Below are 8949 nucleotides of genomic sequence, written 5' to 3' on the forward strand. Positions count from 1 at the left end.
GATATAGACACGTTAGTGGCAAACTCTTGTTACAATTAAGAGCGATGTTTTGGTGTAGGTTCTGTGACACTGTGATAATGGTGTTAGAACCTACACCGAAACGTAGCTCTTAATTGTAATCAAGAAGTTGTTCATCCATAAATCCTACCCTTAAACATGTAGAATGGGAATAATAAGAGGAATTTACTAGTCATGCTAGTGGTAAGAGATTGTGATGGTGTAGTTATTCCTCATGTCAACATTAAGGTGCAATTTTTGTGGATTCATTTCCTAGTCAACCATTGGTGTCATCAGCTATCCATCTATTGGTAAGCAATATGTATTCAGGCTTACATGCCCGTACCAGCTTCATCATGTTTATGTTCGCTCGTCGCGCCGAAGACCTGGGTTCGATTCCCGACATGGGTACAATATGTGAAGCCCATTTAAGGTGTCCCCCGCCGTGATATCGCTGGAATATTGTTAAAAGCGGCGTTAAACCATACTCACTCACTCATCATGTTTGCTGGTTCTGTTAATCATCTTTAGTTGATCAGTTGAGTAATGTTCCGTACAGTTGATTGGCAAGCTGTTCGAACTTCAGGACCTTCCGATCACACTCAATATGCAACTGTGGTCTTTAAACATCCATTCATTACCGGTATTCCACTGTTTGATACTTACATATCTGCAACATAAGACTATATTTAGTGACAGCACAGGCTGTAACACTTGTGATTCAGTCCATCATCATACCAATTTAAGACCTGCATCACTTTGGCTTTTATCCACATCAACTTACGTGACATGACAAATACTGTTTAATGATAATAGCGTAGAATCTCAGTCAATATGTCAACCTAAGATTTGATTTTAGTTTCAAGTGGATCTCTGAATGTTTTACTTGAATAATACCAAGCAAGACAACTGGCAAAATCTTGCAGACATACCACAGCAGAAATGGTGTTTCATTGACACTCAACTTCTTTCTTTCAATACTTGTAGTGATGACTTCCAACTCCATTTTATCATGTTGGTGTACCGTTTAAGGTTGTAAAGATGTATTTAAATGCTCAGTGCTATGAAATGTAAGCCAGTTCATGGAGAATGCCCTTAGGTCCTAGATACTATCATCCAGGGCCTCATTCCACAAAGAATTCTTAGCGCTATGACAATTGCAAGCCTATATTATTGAGTGGGAGTTCGATCATAACCCTAAGATTGCTTTGTGGAACAGAGACCTGGATCATAGTTTCAAGGTCCTCAAGGATTTCTCTGTGTACTGGGCCTCATTCCACAGAGCGATCTTAGCACTAGGACTATCGCAAGCCTATGTTATTGTATTAGAGTTACAATCATCATTGGGGACACGGGTGGCCCAGTCGTCTAAGGCGCTGCGATTCGCTTTGCAGAGTTGCGTCCCTTGGACACTACAGAAACCTATGATTGTGGGTCCGAATCCCGGTTTGCCCCGTTTAGGTTTCTAGGTTTGTCAGCACCATACCCATGCTCCTGGGTTTTTACCGAAGAGGTAAATGTCTGAGACCTGCATCACTTCGGGTTTCCTTGAACATTAAGCTGACACGCCGCGATATAAATGGAATACTGTTAAAAGCGGCGTTAAAAACCCAACTCACTCACTCACGATCATCACACGAAGATGGCTTCGTGGAATAGAGCCCTGGCTGTCACATAATACTGAAAAACGGAACCATTTAAGGGCATGAACATCTGACATTGTATATTTTCTATATTGAACACATGTATTATCATTGTATATATCATTATGTTAAGAAATATTTGTATGATAGATTGTATGTCCTGATATGGAATTATTTTCAGTCCACTTTTAAAGTAGGATACTGACTGCCGAAGCAATTGCAAAATTCATGTTACAAACCCTCATTGCTTTGATTCATGAGCTCTGGCTCTCTGATACTATGAACTATGTTTATGCTTTTAAGTTGTTTTTTGCCAAGTGGTTCTGATACTCAAGTGCATTTTCTTGGCTATTAAGCAATTCCATGTAAATGTGAATGCTTTTAGGGTTTGTCTGAATTTCACTGCTGCCTCGCCCCCACTGCACTTTTAAACACACTGCATGAACATCTTATTGATATCATGAATATATCCTTTACAACCCTCTGTTTGACACATTGATTTGTCTTGTCAAGGTTGTCTGCATGGCCATAGCCTTTTTAAAAGGTTTGTTTACGGCCAGACTAGGATTGTCAATATCATCATCTTCATGAACACCAACCTCATCAAAATCAGTCTCATTTTGAAAACATCACGTTTCATTGTTATCAGCAGCAGCATCAATAATCATAACAGCATCAACAACCACACGCGATATTATTTCATTCTGCCGTGGTATTTTCTCTCCTTCCAGTGCTACATCTTCTCTATCACTCTGACACCTGCTCATGTATTGTCCTCCTTTCACCATGTATTGTCCTCCTTTCACCTTTCACCATGTATCGTCCTCCTTTCACCTTTCACCATGTATTGTCCTCCTTTCACCATGTATTGTCCTTTCACCATGTATTGTCCTTGTAGTTTTTATTACGTCATCTGTGTTTGTTAACGAACATGTCAACATTATGTCAAATCTTTATGAAACCAGATAACTGAAATTTTTTAATTTGAAAATGTGAATTTTTGTATGTAACTAAGACACAAGAAGATCTTAAACATCAATGCGTAGCATTCCAATCATTAAGCAATGTGTTTTGTTGCCAAAATATGCAAGTAAGCTAGCCCTTGTTTCACAAGAATCTCTCTAGATGTGCCTGTCTGTCCATTGAAGGAATTCCTGTATGCAGTAGTTTAATTATGTTGTGATACTCAGTCATGCCAAGCAGATCCCTGTTTGCTGGTAGAATCTCGTCCAAGTATCTATTTCAAGTCACTAGTTCCACTGTGTCATCAGAACAGTTATTGATAATCATCTCCATCACATCTGAGCCTGCATGGGGGTACGTGACCCAGTTGTCTAAGCCGCCATCATTGTTGCTATGCAGAATTGCATTCCTTAGGCCAATGACGTTGGTTAGAATCCCAGATATGGTCTGATAATAATCCTTGGTGTCGGACCAAACCTAGTGTGATCAGTTTGGCAGCCAAAGCATGGAGCATAGATTGTCTTGTCTTTCTGTATATAATGTATCTTGAACCACCTTTGAACAATGAATTCTGCCTACATTACATGAAAGTTTGCTGTTTGACTTAGACTTAAGTTCAGGAATAGTTTCTCAGGATTGCTTTACGGGTGTCAAGTTGGTAACCCAAGGAAGTTCAAATCTCTCAATATCTTGTTCATTTTTATGATCAACTCAGATTTTCCTGTGCCTACTCCTCGAAAGAAGTTAAAGAAACCTGATTCTTTAATGTTGCTATAGTTAACCTTTCACGGCATGACCGATCAACTATTGTAAATTAAAAGAATTGAATGTTCTGATTAAGGTTTACCTTAACCACATAGAGAATATCTGTTTCATACACAGCACACATTACAACATCTGGACCTGTACTAAACACTGGTGACAAATGCAGAACATAAGCCCCTTTAAAATACTTCAGATGGGAGCGAATCAGTGTTAGTTGATCAAGCAATACATCTTGCCTACAGATCTTGCACTGGTAAGGCCAAGTACATGTACAGTCAATTCAGGTTCTCTCAGTGACCCAACGTGTGTATTCCTGCTGATTGTTTCATTTAAGTTTCCAATAAGTTGTCATGTAATGAATTCATATCACTTCATGCCCTTTATTTCATTGAGAAATTTTGTTGAAAATAAAATGAATTTAAACTTCGTTCTTGAACCTTTTGTTGTGTTTCATGTCTGTGCCAAAAGCTTTTGAGTCGACTTGCCCAAAGAATTTGTGATCTGCATCAACAATCAGTCACCAAACATACCCTTGTTATTGATACACCCGCACACACCATGCACAGATGTTGTGTGTGTGAACTCTTTGCAAAAACCTCATGAAGACTTTCATTCCAGCAACTAACATATTTATAAATGACGTCAACAGTATTCATACATATACATATCTGTACACCAAAACACCCAATCATTTTTCCCATAACCGTCATACACCTGGAGCTGTTTCGCCCCCTTTCACCCTACCACACTCAATGCCCCGTGGGTTTCCGGGTTAGAATAGGTCCCCAGTTGACTATGGTGGTCGTACAGTCGACTTAGTGGATCGGGTGGTCAGACTCGAATACTTGGTTCATTGCGTGGTATCGTACTCCGACGGCGTAATCACAACATCGATCACTGGATTGTCTGGTCCACCTCGATTATGAACAGGCCGCCGGCATACAGCTGGAATATTGCTGAGTGTGGCGTTTAACGACAAACAATCAGTCAGCAATCAATAAAGTCTCAACGGTAGGACATCATCATCTAACAATCTATCTGTAAACGTCTTTTAGCCTTTACGTATCTATAACAGATAAAACCCTTTCCATATTCAAACGAATTCTCTGCTATGAGCAGATTTACGATTCCGACTATATCATGATCATGTGTTCAAGAATTCCTATCAAATAGTAATGATACCAGGTATTCGTGAAAAGGTGATAGAATCCTACCCCACCGGTAGCACCCGACACAAACACGCAAAGGCAAGTTAATTGTCCACCTGGAAAAACACTGGAGTTATATAAAGCAATACTCTTACGTGATGAACGTTTACTGCATGAAGACACTGACTTTGATCGATCATCCCAGCAATGGTGTCACGGGGATTTACCGAAGCCTGTGTAAGTGCGAGTCCTAGGGACTCGGTAATGAATTTTGGGGGTCCCGGGAACAAATTCGGGTACCAGGTTAGTGACTAATTCACTGTACCAACAGCAAACAAGAATACAAATTATGTGTGAAGCCTTTTGCTTCTTTCGGAAAGGGATTTTCTTGTTTGAAAGGGAATTTAATGACTGAGTAAATACATTTGACATGGAATGCCCGAGCATTGATACATAAATATCGTACAAATCAAACTTAAAGTTTCAATTTAATCATCCCAGCATCCATATCCCAGCGGGCCCAATAGATATTATTTGTGCCCATTCATAATTGTTATGCGCACAGGCCGCAATATTTTGCCCCCGGTAAAACCCTGGTGTCTCTACAAATTTGGATACAAAATTCTGATCCGATTCTATATATCGTTGCCATGTAAACCATACAGAACATGACATTATTTACTATTACTTAATTAAGTTTTTTTATTACTCATTTTTTAATGCATCATCATGACCTCAGAGTTTTGACATATAATACCAGTATGGGTCTCTCTGGAATATACATGTTGTTTTGTTGTATTGAAACTTCTGTTTATAGGTTTGTAATTTTCGTGGTAATATTGTTTATACCTCACCTCACCTCATTATCCTCTGAACCATGAACCCAGCAATTTGGTCTCTTTAAAATTGGCTCACAACATCTACATTCTAAGGGACCGACTATATGCATTTCGTTGATGGGTACCGTTGATATCTTATCTTTAAAATCAATAAATTTGCTCTTTTCGGCATAAATTAATAACATTTCAAACATGTTAGGACTCGCATGTGGTTGCAAGTTCATTTCCTACCCTATTCTTCATCGAACCAATATATTTTTACACAGCAGTATTCCGCCACAGATTATTTTTCACAAACTGTTGAAGGAATGAGTGACGGTTAAATAGACATAATCACATAGAAATAATCACATTTCTACAGTTCTTTCAATAATTTTCCATTACATGAAAAAAACTCGGTATACTCTCCTTTGACACTCAGTTAATCCGTTTTTGCTCGTGTTGTACTTTATGCATATTGTTCATAATTCTTTGATGATTGTTTTTCATAATCGTCATTATGATTAAAATGCATTAAAATGTTATGGCGGTCGGCAAGTCATGGTCGACCATCCACTGTATTACATCTCCATTCTATTATGATGAATACCGCTAAATATTATCATTTATTATTACAAAATCATTTGCGAAATTTGGAACAAAATCCAAGCTATATTACGGAAAAGGGCGTCAAAATCGGCTCTACATGGTGTACCCAATTGGTGTGACCAGTCAACGCTTAAACCCCGCTGGAGAAACCTCACCGCCAATGGCTGTATCGGTTAAGGTTACTTATAAACAAATGTCAAATCAGGTTGGAAGTGTTGTTAATTTCATGCAGGTGTTCACCAGAATAGTCACGTGATGTCAGGGTTACGAGTTTAGCCAATCGGGAAACACTTCCGTTGCACGAGTTTTTCCTGCGCGTAAACCAGATTCTATGGATCGAAGCAGACGACGCTTACTTTATCAGATGCACCGGTGCATGTTAAATTAATTTCATCAAGCTGTTTAGAATTCATTTAAAATCGAGATAAGAATGGGCTTAGATTCCTATTTCTCATGTATATATTATTCACGCGCTACTTTGAACGCTGCGTTTCAAACTTTGGTATGTCATGTGCATTATGAAGACTTTTCACGAAGGAACATTTTTCATCTTGATTTCCTGCCCTGCCGTCTGTTTTCACTCTGGAGAGGACGTTCAGCAAAACGACATGGTAAGTGCAGCCATATGTAATTAAACAATATGTTGGTGAACATATAATTATGTAAACGGATAATCGCTGTGGCTGTAACGATTGGCAGTTGATGTGATGTGATGTGTGTGTGTCTGTGTGTGTGTGTGCGCGTGTGTGTGGAGGGGGGGTGGGGGAGCGTCACATGTCGTCAATGAATGGAGCATATTATTTAATGTAAGAATATGGCATGTACATAACACATTCTAAATTCTGTTTATGTTCTTACACCTCTGTCGTTGGTGTTTTCAACTTAAACAATTACACAATTATAAATTAATTATACTTCAACCGAATTACGACCGGAAAACCAAGGATGGGTATCACACATTTTACCCAATTTGGGTACTTGACCCGGATTTTCGTCACAAGAGCGAACGTTTTAACATGGTTTCTCTATTCAAAATCAGTGATGTAAACAAGAGAAAACAGTTTCGTTGCCGTCATAACGGCTTCCTCAACACAATTATGCATTGTTAATATACCATTTCTAAACTCCGCCCGTACGAACAAATGGTATATCATTTATCAGTATTTTTAAGATAATGAATGAATGAGTATGTTTTTTTACGCCGCTTTTGGCAATATTCCAGCATCAGGGCGGGGGACACCAGAAATGGGCTTCACACATTGTACCCATGTCGGGATTCAAACCCGCGCGTGCACACTATACACACACCAAATTATTTTTTCAATAAATTTTCACAAGGAGAATTTTGTCAAACGCCTCCACACATTGGCCAACAACATATGCTTACATGCAGAGTATTTGCTGCGAAATGAACGTTTAACCATTCATTGCAGCTCCATCTTGTCCAGCTCCGCCATGAAAGGTGTAGTAACATCAGTACATGCTGTTTTCTTTGTGAAACCTGCAAACTGTTGGTTTAATATCAATAAAACTTAGTATTAATTGCAATAAAAACGACTTTAGCTCCGTCGATTCAACAGTCTTACTCCGACGAGGGTAGTTGTTTGGTCCGCTGTAAGCAACCGCAAACTTAGTACCAGTGTCTAAATAGGGAGGGGTGAGGTTAGGTGTCAACAAATCTTCACAAGGTGTGACTTTGCTAAACCCCCGCACACATTGACCGACATCTACATGCATACAAAGATTTAAAAAATAACGAATCTAGATTCAATATATATAGCAATTGGTTTGTTTGACATTTTGTTTTGTCAAAGATTAATCTAATATATTTGCTGTACATTATAATGAAATTTCAAATTGCTGAGAATACTGTCGATGCATTAAATGGCCTGAAGAGTTAAGCTAGATTGTTTTTATATTTTGATGTATAGAGCTCGGACATACGTTTGTGACTGATCGTGATATAAAAATCAGTTGTCAATGTCATCGGTTGTTCTGCAGTTTGTACATTTTAACTGTGGTGATCACTTTAGTTGCAGGGTTTAGATCTGCAATGGCTCTGTGAATTCTTCAACTTATTTTGTTTAAATGGGTCGAGTTAGAAATAAAATGTGCCATTTAGTAATACTTTTATTGTGAAGGGATTTATGTCCATATAGATTTACAATTTGGAATATAAATTTTGAAATTAGATGCCATTTTATATTAATGTGCTGATCCTCTTGCTAAGTTAAGAGTTTTAGAGTTCTCGGGGTAGATAATAGGTCAGATAATATAAGTAATGTGTTGAGGGAGGTTCCAGTTCTTGCCCTCAGGGCTACCTTTAGGGATTACTTAAGAATGGACTTTCACTTTGTGTGAGTTCATTGAAGTATGAACCTTCATAGACTGCATGAACGTCGTGGCTCAACTGGCGGCGGGCATGGTGGCTGCATGGGGTATGTTCCCGTGTTGTTTCAGGTGAACAATTAACTTGCCTTTACATGTGTTTGTGACGGATTCCACCGGTGGTGCAGGATACGCTGACCTTTTCGCGAACACCTGATATCATCACTATTCTCGAGAGATTCATAAACACATGCTCATGACATAGTCGGAATCGTACAATCGACTCTGCTTTTAGCAGAGATTTCTATTGAATGTGGTAAGGGCACTGTCGCTTTTATTTATTGAAAGAAGAATGGGGGCAGGACTTTGTTGGATTGTGATAGGGTCGGAGGCTTGAAATGGAGACTTTAGTGGTGAAGATTGAAAGTTTTTTGCGAGTCGGACGTTATGCTGATGTTGATGCCGGGATGTTGTTGTCGCCTTCGACAATCTTAAGAATATTTCAGAAATAATCAGGATCAGTTCGTCTCGTATGTTTATGCTTCAGTTGTGACATCCCACTTCCTACAATAGCGAGTTAGTCTTTTAATGTATTAGTTCCATTTAAGACGCGCCACTTCCTATTAAAATGAGTTGTACTTAAAGTATTTTAGCGCAAGTTGAGATCCATCTAGACCT

This window comes from Haliotis cracherodii, unplaced genomic scaffold (assembly GCF_022045235.1).
Source record: "Haliotis cracherodii isolate W230 unplaced genomic scaffold, xgHalCrac1.p SCAF_11, whole genome shotgun sequence".
Taxonomy (NCBI): domain Eukaryota; kingdom Metazoa; phylum Mollusca; class Gastropoda; order Lepetellida; family Haliotidae; genus Haliotis; species Haliotis cracherodii.